The following is a 14283-nucleotide window of genomic DNA, read 5'->3' on the forward strand; positions in this document are numbered from 1 at the left end:
ATAATCCTTTGAGCACCGCAAATCCTGTATAGGAAGCGGAGCCACAATATTTAGACGCCAGGATTTCAAGCCTTATACTGTCGGTTTGGCTTTATAATATTAAATTAAGGCAAAATAATTATGTAAGAGATGCGGTAGGCACAAAGTTCACATTTCAGAGGAAGGTGGATTCCTTTGGAGCAGCAAGCGAATTCCTCAAACACCAAAGCTAAGTGTTACGAACGTTAGTTGCGACATCGAGGCAACTATGTGTCGAAGAATGTGTTTATGGTGCCAAGAATGAAGCTTCTTAGCAATTTCAGCTAGTATGTGTTGTTTGTATTGGGACAATAGCTTAATTTTACCCATGGTTGACGGTATTTTCTTGTCTATTTTACTTAATGTTAACACACAGAAATGCATCCTACGATATTCTCACTTTTAAAGGTTTTATAAAATTTAACATAATAACTGTCAAAAAATTAATAGTCTATATATAGCAACAATACTCCTCCTACACACATTCACAACATAATTTCATTTAATTAGATTATTACCTGGCTGTGATCCAGAGCTTTGTTCGCGTGAATTAGGATACAAACAAAGTAATATATCTACATATATGCCAAGGATAAGATATGAGACATATGTATATTAAATATTTAAATCCGTTCACTGGTTTGAGAGTGATTGCATGACAAATATCCAAACATTCAATAATTTAAGATATTGCTATCACAAAAGAAAAAGTTGTTTAATGATAATAACATTAAGATGGAACTAACACAATTTTAAACCTTATCGGGTATTGATAGAACTACGTCACCAATTCTTTTTTCTTTGAGCATAGCGGGATACGCTGTCACGTGTCTAGATCAAAATAAGTTCACAATTGCTTCTTTTTGAAATTGCTTCAAAATTAAAGGTTGTGGTGTTTAAAAACCAGCACAATAATAAGCGAATTTACAGTTATCTAAAATTAATTAGGTGTGTTATCTATATTTAAGAGTCACCAGAGGGTTGGAGAAATTTAAATTGACGTGAAGATTGAAACTTACGACTATGGTTTTCAAATACTTATCTATAAAATACAAAAACTTATAATACTGAAAATAACACCCAGTAAACTATAAATCTAACTTGTTAAATAACAGGGTAATAAATAGATTTTCTGAACAAGTTAAGAACTTTATTTCTTCAAGGTCCTTTGTGGAGATTGAGCTTGTAGACGGAATAACAGTTTTACTTGTCTTTTGAAATTTTGTTGTAACTTTATGTAGTTAAATTCTATAATAAAAATTAGGTTATTTTTTTCATAAGAATTTACCTACAAATATAAATCACCTTTTTTATTTCAACCTATAATAAAATGTGTAATAAAAAATATAATTTATGTAATGGCTTTTCAATTTATCTATGTACGAATTACTCTTTGTGATACAGTAACATGGTTTTATGATTTAATATATTTTTATATGTTGTATAGAGGATATTTGTAAAAGCACTGAAACTTTTATATATATATATATATATATATATATATATATATATATATATATATATATATATATATATATATATATATATATATAATTGCTCTTAAGAATATTATTTTTTTCATTGTGATCCGCTATAAAAATTTGGTGTAGGGATAATTATCAATTACATGGCAATATATTATGATCAGCTTTTGTTGTTTCATCCCCGTGGAAAATAATGACAGCACAAGTATAAAATCAGTGATACAGCTAGATGAATAAAAGAAAGTTCTCGAAGTAAATCTTTAGGATATCTATGATCGCTTTAAAGTTATCATTTAAACTAACAGATATCTCAGAATTGCATTTAATTGTATATCTTAACAAGGTATGCTTGAAACTTGAAACAAATTCAAAAAGAAATTATTATGACAAGTTACTAAAATTTGAGTTTGTTCATTCCAATTTGTTTAGCAAGAGTTAACAATCGTTCTTCTCTGTAATTTCAGTTAAAGTATCTGCGAAGGAACTTTCAGAAGGATTTCAGATACATTTACCTAAAATTTAATCATTTTAAAGAATTTATTCACGTGTATACATTTCGATCAGTATTAATAACGCAAGTATTAATAATTCAGTAGAAATAATAACATTTTCAGAGTCTATTTTTAAAAAAACGCATACGATACATGCAACAATAACATACGACAAGCCGCGTTCCATGTTTAGTGTTATTATAGAAATTGGTGACTGTAAATAAAATTAGCTCTAACCCTGTTATATGCCAATTATGTTCTCTAGCTTTGTCTTTCATCAATATTTTTTTTTATGGAATTGACCAAAGTATGTATAGCTTTAGAATAAAACAACTGACGTTAACATATTATATATCCGAAAGATGGCGGTATGCTCGCCCACGTTCTCGTACATCAAGTCACGTTGGAATCAATTATGCTCCAAAAACTGCAGTAAAATCGAATATTTCGTTCTCTACGAAGATAATAACAATTAACTAATTGTTGGGACTACCCTGTCTAGGATTAACTGGACCTATTGTACAGCGCCATCAAGCCCAAAGTAAAGTATATATATATATATATATATATATATATACAAGTACTAATAAAACTATTAATAGATACTTTTTTTGTAAACATTCATATCGTTGTATAGACTTATTATAAAAATTCAATTGCTTTTTATTTTTCTCTAATATTGACAATTTGCTAAATCCCGTAGCCACGTCCGCGTGAATCATTACCCACGAATACATAAAGTATCCCATGTCCTACTACTCGTGTACCAAATTTCGTTTCAATCCGTTTAGTAGTTTTTTGTGTGAAAGTCTAACAAATATCCATCCACCTTTACAAACTTTCGGATTATATTAATAGGATAATCATTGCAAATATACTGTACATTTTAATGACATCGAACCTCATAGATACCAGAACAGCTCTTTGCCTACCTGTTAAATTTCAAAGCATTCATTATGAAAATTCCTTAAATATTACCCCATGAGGTAGCGGAACGATTATTATAACTTATTATAACTTTAGAATTGTGAAAATTCTTTCGCTTCTCGGATTTCATTAATGTTTTGCATACCTACCTTATGGACCCGTTTAACTTCGGTTTCGTTTAAAAACAGACGGCTTTTGTTACAAAATTAGGTCCTTGTAGTTAAGATGACTGCTATTTGTATGAAATACTTGTTGCTTCCTTTTGATTTTTATATTCAAACTTAGCTAGCAGTGGATACAATGTAGATTTCAAACAGTATTAAATTCTGTTTTTACACAACTCCTATTAGATATTTTTATTTGTTTCCTTTCTATAGATCTATTTAATTACATACTCGTACTTATTAAATTTACCAATAGCGATATACTCAATACAGTAACATTTATATTGCTCAAGTTTTAGATGAAATATATTACAACACACATAAAACAAATAAAAAGATAAAAATCTTATAAAAACATCTATCGCACAGATGGGCACGAGTTCTCAGCTGTAAACATTTCGCTAACGGGAGTTTAATCCTGCCCATAAAAGTAATCCGCTCATAAAGTTACGCGACGATGGACAACATAAGGGTAGGGATTTTCTCTCACAAAGATTTCGAAGTAATTAAGATAAAATGCCAGGACTTTTTGTATGTAACTGAAACCAGTAGATGCTCACTCGTTTTTCAACGCTCATACCGAGTTAATCCTCGAGTATGCAATAAAGCTGCTAAAGTATTTGTTCCAAGCGAAATTACCCATATTGAAAATACCCTTCGGCGCTAACAGCCGGCTAAAGGCTTATTTAAACGCGCCCGTATATTATTCAGGCATACCCGAGCATATAACTTACATACCTATCTATTTATACACGTGTATATAGCACCATTAAATTTTCACGCCTTTCATATTCATTATACGTTTCAAAGCGACTTTTTTATCCAAAAAAAGGATTTATAGCTATTACAAAATTATACACTAATTTATTAAAGAAATTAAGTAACTATTCAATTATACTAATCTATAAAAATAATTCAAATATAATTATTTCAAAGCCGTTGTTTGATTATGAGTAGATATTGATGTTAGCGTTTTATTCATTTTCTTTTCCAAATATTTTATTTATAATGATTTGTCAAACATAATCTCGGCTAGGTATAATCTGGAAACTAATATTAAATACCTACGTTAAACTTTAAATTATGAATAATTTATGAGTGCATATCATTAAAATGTACAAGAAAGAAAATAGTTTCAGCTCTCGGTGGCCGGTTCACTTATTTACATATCATTAGCCTCGCCATTGTAGTACTAAATGCAAGCGAGAAAAGTCAGGCAGGGAGCAAGCAAATCAAATATAAAAAGCCTTTATTCATCATGGTTTTATTATTTTCCTTCCTACTTTTCTCCGTGAAATATTAGGTAATATGCGATGCTGGAAGTTACATAGTGGTGATTTGTTGTATTTACAAAAATATTTACTAAGGTCGCGGTAATAAAACTAACAGAACAAGACGTTATTTATTTTTATCACGTAATACATGAGTATTGTTATTATATTAAGCAATTGCAACTCAGTCGGTTAATGCTTGGTTACAATTCGAAGATGCTTATATCCCGAGAGCTTATAGAGCCAGATTCATATACGGGTCATTTCAATATGATTGTCACTATAGTCTTATAATTTTTAAGGTAAATAAAAACTTGTAGAAGTATTACAAGAATTCTCTTTCATTTAAACACTCTTTCATTTACTTCTTGCTCTTTATGGGAAGCCATGTAAAGCCGTCGTCAAAGACTTTCGTATGTAACGAAAATGGTCTAGAAATGTTTGACACCAGAGGGCTTCACCCTCACATGAGTAATAGCAACTATACTATTACTAAGACCGTACAAAGTATTTCAAAGAGAGATTATTAGAAATACTCAAGAATTTAACATTTCCTTATAAGATCTTTTATCGCAAAGTGGCCAATATAATATAAATTATATATTAAGTAACATTAAAAAATCTTAAAGATAATTATTAACCGCAAATAATCATGTCAATATACTTAATATAGCGAACATTTGAAATTTCCGAGTCTTAATGCTAGAATTTTTTAAAGTTACGTCGATTTTAACGCTAATTTTATTACCAATAGATTGTTATTTATAATATAGTGTCATCAAAACATTGTTGATTGATCTGAAACTAAAATACTTACCGTATTTCATGGTTCATTAACATCAATGTTACAAATTTACGTTTTAATTATGAATATACGGACGTATTTTCAACCCTTAAGTGATATGTGAACCTTAGATTTGATTAAATTTGCGTTTATTAATCAACATCTTAAACGAGTACTCGATGTTGATCGTACACATCATTTGGTTTATTTATTACTGTATCAATAGTACTATATATAGTAGCAATATATTTATGTTTTGTATTTTATGTACATTACAACTACTGCAATGCAAGCTATTTACCGGTCTGTTTAATAAAGTTTAAATGCAGCTATGTTAACTGCGTTATTATGACTACAACATTTTTATATTGGATGCAATATGTACGACGCATTTAATTTCATAAGAGTTTAGTAATTCTGCAGTTGTATATTATCTAAAGTAATTAAAATAAATATTCCCTTTGAAAAATAATTAACAATATTAACTCGAATGCAAATTATTCACCAAACTTTCGCATCTAATTTCTAAATTAAAGATTTTGCGTAATCTGATAAATTTGTGAAGTAATAAATAGATTGATATAACGGAATTTTGTAACCGTTACCAACAGACCTAAATGAACCACACTTATACCTTACAGGATACACTGTAATACGCCATTAAATCCCTCATGCGTTATCATTCATGATAACTATAGGGTGTTATGTCTCCATACCCTGTAATTTCACAACCATAACCCAAAACGTAACCTTCTAATCGAAGCACAGCCATGCAAACACAGCTGCTTGGTTATCACCAAAAACACGAGTGAGATAGAAATATGTACCCATTCAGACGACTTTTATACAAAGTGTTTCTATGATGTGTTGCCAATTATTTAGACAGAAAGATAATATAATAGATAGAACATCGCTAAAATAACTGTAAACTGTTTAAATTGTCTTTAGACAATGCGTTTTATTTTTCCATTATTGTTATCATAATATTCGCATTGTTAAGTCTAGATCAGACGTGATTCTAATTACTACACTTCATCCCAAGTTTGCCTGGAAAAGATGGCTCTGTAACGATAAGGCCAAGGACGCCTGTTTGTTGTGTGATTGCTGTGTCTTGTTCTAGTTTCTTGTAATGATATGAGTTAAGTAGGTGTGTTTTTTTATACATGTGTTCAGTATATATTTTAATTTTTTTTTTTTTAGATATATTACATGATATATAGGAAATTTTCAAGAGACATGGCAGAGAATATTAACATGTAATAGGTAAAATATTGGGTATCATAGACTTCTTACATTATATGATGAGAACCACCATCCATCAGGTGAATTGTTAACTAGTTTAACATTTTTAGTTGCATAAAATAAATCTCTCACAAGATAAATTCAAGGTAGAGAAGCTGTAGAAACCTTTTTTTAGTACGGATATAGTTCGATCCAATGGGATTCGAACCCATAACTCTCTGCTATCCAAGCTGAGTGTGTACCGGATATATAATTATGTTACAACGTAATCCGATTGGGAGCCATTCGAGTTACCTGTGGTACTTGAAAACATGGTCAAACTTACGTAAATCAAATATATACCCAATAAATTGATTTTGTAGTCGATTCAGTTTATTAGGCAACTCTTCTAAAGGATCAAGATAGACAACATCTTAACTGTTGAGGAAAGGAAAGAGGTGGGATCGTATCCGTAGGTAGGTTTTTTTATTCAAAAGTAGGAAGTGTTGAAGTCTTCGAAGTTAATGGAGAGATGCAAAAACTTTGTGGCTGTCTTCGTTAATTTGAGCCCAAGAAAGTGTTTGACCCATAATGATGCCCAAGTTTTTTACAGTATAATATAACTATGTAGTTTGGAAACATAATATGGAGTACCAAGAATATTCGCTTAAATTTGCCTGCCTTTACTTTTAACCCGGAGATTTTAACCCATTCTGTAACTGAACAGAGGTTAGAATTAATCACGCTAATCGCGGCAGTGAAATTAATAAAAGGGGGCAGCAGCGTAAATTTGCATTTCATAATTTTGCAAATCATCTGTTTAAAGATGATATGAAGATAATAAAGCTGCTGTTTTGCTAGTTCAACGTAAGGTATCAGTTCTCAGTGATATAGCGATTTGACATGTTAACTCTTTCTAACTTTCTAACTGTTAGAAATTATATTTCACTAATACAAAATATTGTAACAGATCACTATACATAGATCACAATTACTCGTTTCGGCCAGCAAGCAGTTATGTTAGCATGATTCGGTTTCAAGGGATATGGTATGGAAATTACAAAGTACAAAGCCATAATACCTTAATCCTGGGGAATAGTAACGTATGAACAGTATCGTGGGTAACACAGTATAATTAATAATATCCGTGGTGCTGTTTAAATTCAATATTCACAGAAAATATTGCTTTCCATCAATTGAAGCACAATTTATTAGTTTGTTCAAATCGTATAAAAATGGAGTATTCTACCATGCCCAGTAATCAGATTAGTGTCAACACATTCTAAATGTGTCAAATTGGTGACTTGGAAGCAAAAAGGGTTTGAAGTCGCAAAAAATATGCTCGTCCATCACCGCCTCTGTCAACAGGCTTTACCATCAATGCCGCAAAAACAATTAGTAGGTCAATATTTATTTGATTGCTAACCGACCCTGCGTGAATGATTACTGAGCATTTATTTATTTTTGGTTGAATAAAATAAAATGAGTCGCCAGAAACCCTTTGTTATTAATAATTTCATGGTTTCATGAGTTTGCGTATGTCGGAACGTCGCGACGGGTACCATAGATTCATGTGACTTTGATTTATTTCCAAATCCATCATGCCCGATGTGACTGATATCGGAAAATGTATTTATATACGAATTATTACATTTATATAATAACATATTACCTACCTATCTCATATTATAAATGTGAATGTTTCTGAATATATTTGGATGTTTGTCAGTCAATCATGAATAAATGGCTGAACGGATTTCAATGAAATTTTATATAGAGACTATGATCCAGATTGACATATAGGAGACTATGCTGTAATTTAGAAGTATAAAAGTCGTTAGATACTAATATTTACGTTACTTTATCCTTACTTTTAATATTTGTAGTCTAAAAGTTTGTTTGTCACATCTTGGTGTCTTAACACTTCAATAAATTGTTTCAAAATTTAATATACATGTAGGTAGTATTTGGAATGGAGAACGACATAGGCTTCTTTTTATCTTGGTGAATTAATATACTCCTCTCATACGAACGAAGTTGCGGGTAAATACTAGTCATATAGAAAATGTGTTTATGACGTTTTTTACAGAAAATTAAAACTATTATATATCTCAAAGTACCATCTTAGGTCCAAGATGCACTTGTATCCTTACTCAAATTTACTTTCGCACTTAAGTGTTGATGTGAGCCCGCAACGCAAATAGGAGAGAGCCTTTTGCCGCCGCCGTACTATGAATGTCGAACCTAAGCAAATAACGGTGACGACAAGTGAACTATCATCCTTTACATTACACAAATAATATGGCTTTATTTTGTGACAGGAATAAAGATATATTTTCAACAAAGAGTATCTTGTTGAAGTGATTTTAAGGTTCAATTCAATATATCAAAATATGTAAATAAGTGGTTTTACTTACCTTTTTTGGGAACTAGGGAGGTGTAAGTATAACAAAGGAGAAATAAACCTAGAAAACTTTGGATTTAATCCACACAAGTCAAGCTTAGATGTACCTACTGACTATCTTTGACTAACAAAATTAGACATTGATGTTTCTTTCTACCTTGAGTTTGCTGGAGTCAAGCTGTTACAGACTTAAACTTGTCTAGGTACTCGTTCATTTATTTTTTACTACTATGTATCTGCATGTATTATGAACATTTGCAATGAAACTTATAAATAAATTCTCCTTCCTACAATATATAGATAAATTATGTAACAAAAATTAAAATTCACGTAGCGTCGTTCAGTGTCTTTATAAATAAAGGAACCGGTAAGTGTGAGTTGAACTCACTCACCGAAGGTCTCGTACATAAAATGTCTTTTGTTCTCTTTTCTTTAGATAAAAAATAGAGTAAATATAATATATAAAAAATATTTGAATAGGTTCATGCTTTGCATCATAACTAAAAAAATTCAGCATAAAAATAAATAAATATCAATTTTAAAGTACACAAATGAAGTATTCTTTTTCAAATTAACAAATAAAGTACCCTTTCATACGATACCCACTAGGACTAGTAGGTCAATTTTGAAATATTGAATATCCGTTTCGGGCATCTTAGTAAAGAAAATATAAATATTTTTCAATTACTTCCATCGTAATATATGCGAGTTCACGGCATGTAAAACTATTACAAATTTCAAATCAACAGCATTAATAATTGTTGAGATATAACGCTGTTACGGACGGACGGACGGACAGATGGATAAAGTTGCGCCATAAGGGATTCTTTATACCTTTATGGTACGGAACACTAACTATATTAATCATAACAAAATTATGAAACCATCAAGAGAATAAGCCCTATCGATTATAAGATAATTATTTGAATAGGCACATGCAAAATTGGCAGAGATATCGCGTAACATACGACTATACACAAAAAATACAGGCAAATTGAAAACCTCATCCTTTTTGTTTGCGAGAAAATAGAATAAGAAAAATATATAATTTATTTATAATCCGTTTTACTCTGAAATTTCAATATTCATTCGTAATTTATTCTATAGGTACTACTATAAAATCAATTTAGGTATATTTACATTTTACCTATCATTTTGTATATTTGTATTTAATTCTATTTATTTTTATATGAAATTTATATAAATTGTCTTTATAATTATATTGACTCACAATATATACATATATTTTGTTTTTTGATAATGCTTAGAATGTATGTAGAATAATCTACATAATTATATTTAACTTTCTTAATTTGTAAATTCTTATTATTATTGTGGCAAACAATATTACTCTTATTTTCTTATATTTTATGATGTTTCTTTTTCATGTAATATAAGAGTTCTTTTTACTATATTCTTTGTATATTATAACTTACAAAAGTTTCCTCCTTCCTCTCATTTCTCTCCCTATTGATCTTTTGTTGTATTTATAAATACGCCAAAGGGTAATATTTCAAAACCGATCGCGTGTACAAATAAAAAAGTATATTTTAACAGAATTATACCATAGCATATCAGCCGTTGACTGTCCACTGCTGAACAAAGGCCTCCCTCTATTAGGGAGGTTTGCCAGTAGTTGTCACGCATAACAGGCGTGATGGCAACCGCAGTTAGACTGATGTTTTAAACGAGACGCTGCTGCCTGTTCCTCGATCATTAAGTTTCCTTAGTCGGCTCTTACGACACCCACGGGAAAGAAAGGGGTAGCTTATTCTATGCCGGGTTCACACGGCGAAATTTATTAGTAACAGAGTATCTATTAATAATTAAAATTATGTTAATATAATATTAGTAAATGTAAAAGTTTATAAATATATTTCGATATTTGGATGTTTAAATGTTTATTACTGAATCGCGCTTAAACGGCAAAAGAGATTTGAATGTAGTTTAGTACACTGGTAAATATATTCTGATTTAATAAATAAGGTATTTTATATATTGATGTACACGGGCAAAGCCGCAGGAAACAGTCAGTAACATAATAATCATAATCATAAGGACTATTTTTCAAATAGTTTTCGAAGTGCCTACATATAGGCACTGTCAGATAGAGCCTTATATGAATTTGTAAGTAAATAAATACATAATCACATTAAACACGCCTGTACGGTTACATAAAGGCTTTATATTTCAAAGAACTTGTAAGTAGATACCTGTGTACTATTCTATAAATGCTGAGCTTTCAAAAACAATGCCGCAAAGACGTACTTTTGTTAGGTGCAAAAGCAACAGTAAATGTAAACAATTGTCACGCTAAACATTTGGAAAGTTGACTCTGTCGCATGAAGATGTTGCGGTGAGATTCCACCCTTCCCACACAGCGTTTGGTAAACGGGTGCATTCCATGGGCGACTTGACAAAATTCCGACCGGGAACCACACCGCCATTTCTAGTCCAGGAGCCACGATGTAAATAACTTAATAAGTGTCACCGCTTCTATTTTGACTGGTATTTACGAGTCGTAAACTTTGGAGTGCACCTTTGTTGTGCGAAGCTGCTATCTAAATATCATCAGTGTATGGTAAAGGAATAAAGTTTAGATTCGATTCTACTATGAGTTATTTATCGTAAATTATATCTGAAATCAAATTTTAAAGGAAAGAAGTTTTTGAAATAAGTTTTAAATAATTATGACTGGAATAATTAATTTGTATTGTCCCCACTTGTATAAGTATTACCTAGCGTGTAATACTTTCACAATTTAAATGAATCTAACGGTATTCAATTATGTCCAAAAATCCATCAACATACTTCGTGCTAAAAATTTTGACACATTGTGTATTTTACAAAAATACTTAATAAACATTATTTTCCTTTTCAGCGATCGATTAAAAAAACACACGAAGGATGAGAAAATGAAAATAATAATGGATTAACAATGATGCCAAATGGTAAGAAATTTGCATCTAATATACGTAAAGAGCATCTTCTACTGACGTGAATAAAACTGATGATTGCAGATTATAGTGATACAGATATATTATTGATGAGAATGAAAGAGTAATATTTATTTTACTGATTGCTTTATACCTTTCGGATCAAAATATATTAATATATTTGTAAGCGATATTATGGATTGTACATTTGTATGTATGTATTTAATGTTTGCCTTAAATAAATAAAATAACTAACGACGAAGAAGAGAGATGACAACGAATGACGAAGAAAATTTGCAACAGTATTGTTATTTGGAGAAATAGATAAGAGATTAAATGGTACCTCGCCAGTTGAATCAAAATATCTCTTTACCATGTGAAAATACCAAAATTTGCGTACTACATCGCGACCACGGCTACTTTATTATAATATTATGTTTCCTATAATGCTATAATCCGACATAAATCATGTAAACGCTATTCAATATATTCAGAACGTTTGGCGCGTGATACAGACTGCAGCTTTTGATGCAAGCTGCCGCGGTATCGATTGCATAAATTTTAATATCGGACATGGCGTAGCATCGTCCTCAAACCGTCTATGACTACAGTTCGATATGGAAACCAATCCTCCAATTTGCAATAATTATACATAAGCTGTTTGAGTAAAATTTAATTTATGTATATGATTTGGAATGGAAATATTAGCGGTCTTTCTAATGGGTACTAATAATCATCGTCTATAGACATAAATAGTGTATGAAATGAGATTCTCTTTATTACTGTATACTATACATTATGTTTCTCATTAAGAACATGGTGTTAAATATCAACTAATTGTTTTTTTTTTTGAGGTATTCGCTTTCTTAATAAGTAATTAAGTATGAATGGCATATTCATAATTTGTCTGACCTAACTTCGGTCCTAGTTAAACTAGGAATGCAGGTACCTGAAATTGTTACTGTTTTAATACCAAACCAGGCCCCTATATAACTGGCAAACAAATCCATTGATGTGATCCTTATCGTTAGCAATTCCGTGAGCTAGAATTATATAACGCTGTCCGATGTCTTGTTTATTCAACCGAAATGATTTTAATGATGGATTCGTTGGATTCGTTTACTAGTTATCTAGGGAGTTTGAGTCAATTCAGAAAAATCCAGTTGATCAATAGTCCGACAGAGAACCGACCCGGTAACTATTGGTAACTAAACCCATTGTTAGCAATAAACACATTAGTAAAGTCGACCTCCATGTCTTTTCAATTCCTATTGAATTAGTCAACATAGGCTAACAAACCAAACTTCATTACCGCCTGCTGGTCCCACTGGTACTCTATTAATATAAGTTAATACTGCATATGGGGTTACTCTTTCATTTTCATGTGTTAAAAAGCAACCACCATAAAATGTTAATTTTTGTGGTGATAAAACAAACTAAAAATATTACTTCGTTGTATTTCAAATTGTAACTATTACGCAGATATAGATTACATGAAGTAACAAGACATTGTCTAACTTTTACAAATGTTTACTACAAATCCCATACACAGTGATTCTGACAATTGTCAGAACCATAAAGTGCACTCCAAACATAACCAGACAGGTAATAATAATCGTTCCGTAATTTGCTGATTTATCGACCACGTTTTAATTACCCTTATGGGATTTCAGAATGCTGCCAAGTAATAAATGGTAATCATCATTAATGTCACGACTAATACACATTATTATAATGACAGCTTAATTGTAAAATGATAATGCATGTTCTATGGCGCGTTTGTTATAGCTTTAAATTCAATATGGTAATATGTCACATGTTTAATTAAGACAACATTATAATTATTTATATCGAATCTCGGAATTGTACAGCAGAATTGATTTATTTATTGCAAAATTTTATGTACTATTATTTGTATGTATTTCGAATTTCATTTGTATAATGTTCTTAACAGAAATATAAATATATAAATAAAAAAAGGACTTGTGTTTATCAAACAATCACATCACTCATCTAATAAGCATACTAATGTATTTAGTAACAAAAGAAAAATAACAATGAACAACTGGGAGTCAAGTAAACAATATATAAACACCTACTATTCTATATAGTATGGCCATTCCCAGTCTCTTTCAGGAAGACTTCACTTATCATTTCAAATATGACTTTGAGATAAAAATTTCCATTTACCATTTTCCATTAGGTGGGTCGTCATCTTGTTTGCCATTCTAAGATGCATAAAAAAATCAAAAGCATGTAGATCCGAGCCATAAATTAAGTAATATTAAATTGACGATTTCGGCTTCAGGTAGGCTTCTAATATTTTGCTTTTGGACACTATATTATATTCTAGAAGGATTTTTTTTAAGTGTAATGTAGAGTATCTCAATATTATAATCAAAATCCATAAGTATAAAATTCTAAAAAAAAATTGTGATATATTTAAAAACTTCTCATTGTTAGGTTGGATATGTACGTATAATTTAATACGAAATTCAAGCTAAACTAGCTACAAAGTTATGCATACAAACGAGCATAACATACAAAATCGCTTTGTAAAAGAATGTACAATTCACAATCCAA

At 30.7% G+C, this 14283-nt stretch overlaps 1 protein-coding gene across 1 annotated transcript in view; it reads right to left on the minus strand.

Annotated features, from left to right (window-relative positions):
- LOC113519011 (lachesin-like) overlaps positions 1-14283 on the minus strand; it is a 79193-nt gene that overhangs the window by 28948 nt on the left and 35962 nt on the right. The window lies entirely within an intron of this gene.

The sequence above is a fragment of the Galleria mellonella genome, unplaced genomic scaffold (assembly GCF_026898425.1).
Source record: "Galleria mellonella isolate WM207_F2 unplaced genomic scaffold, CSIRO_AGI_GalMel_v1 utg165, whole genome shotgun sequence".
NCBI classification, from domain to species: Eukaryota; Metazoa; Arthropoda; class Insecta; order Lepidoptera; family Pyralidae; genus Galleria; species Galleria mellonella.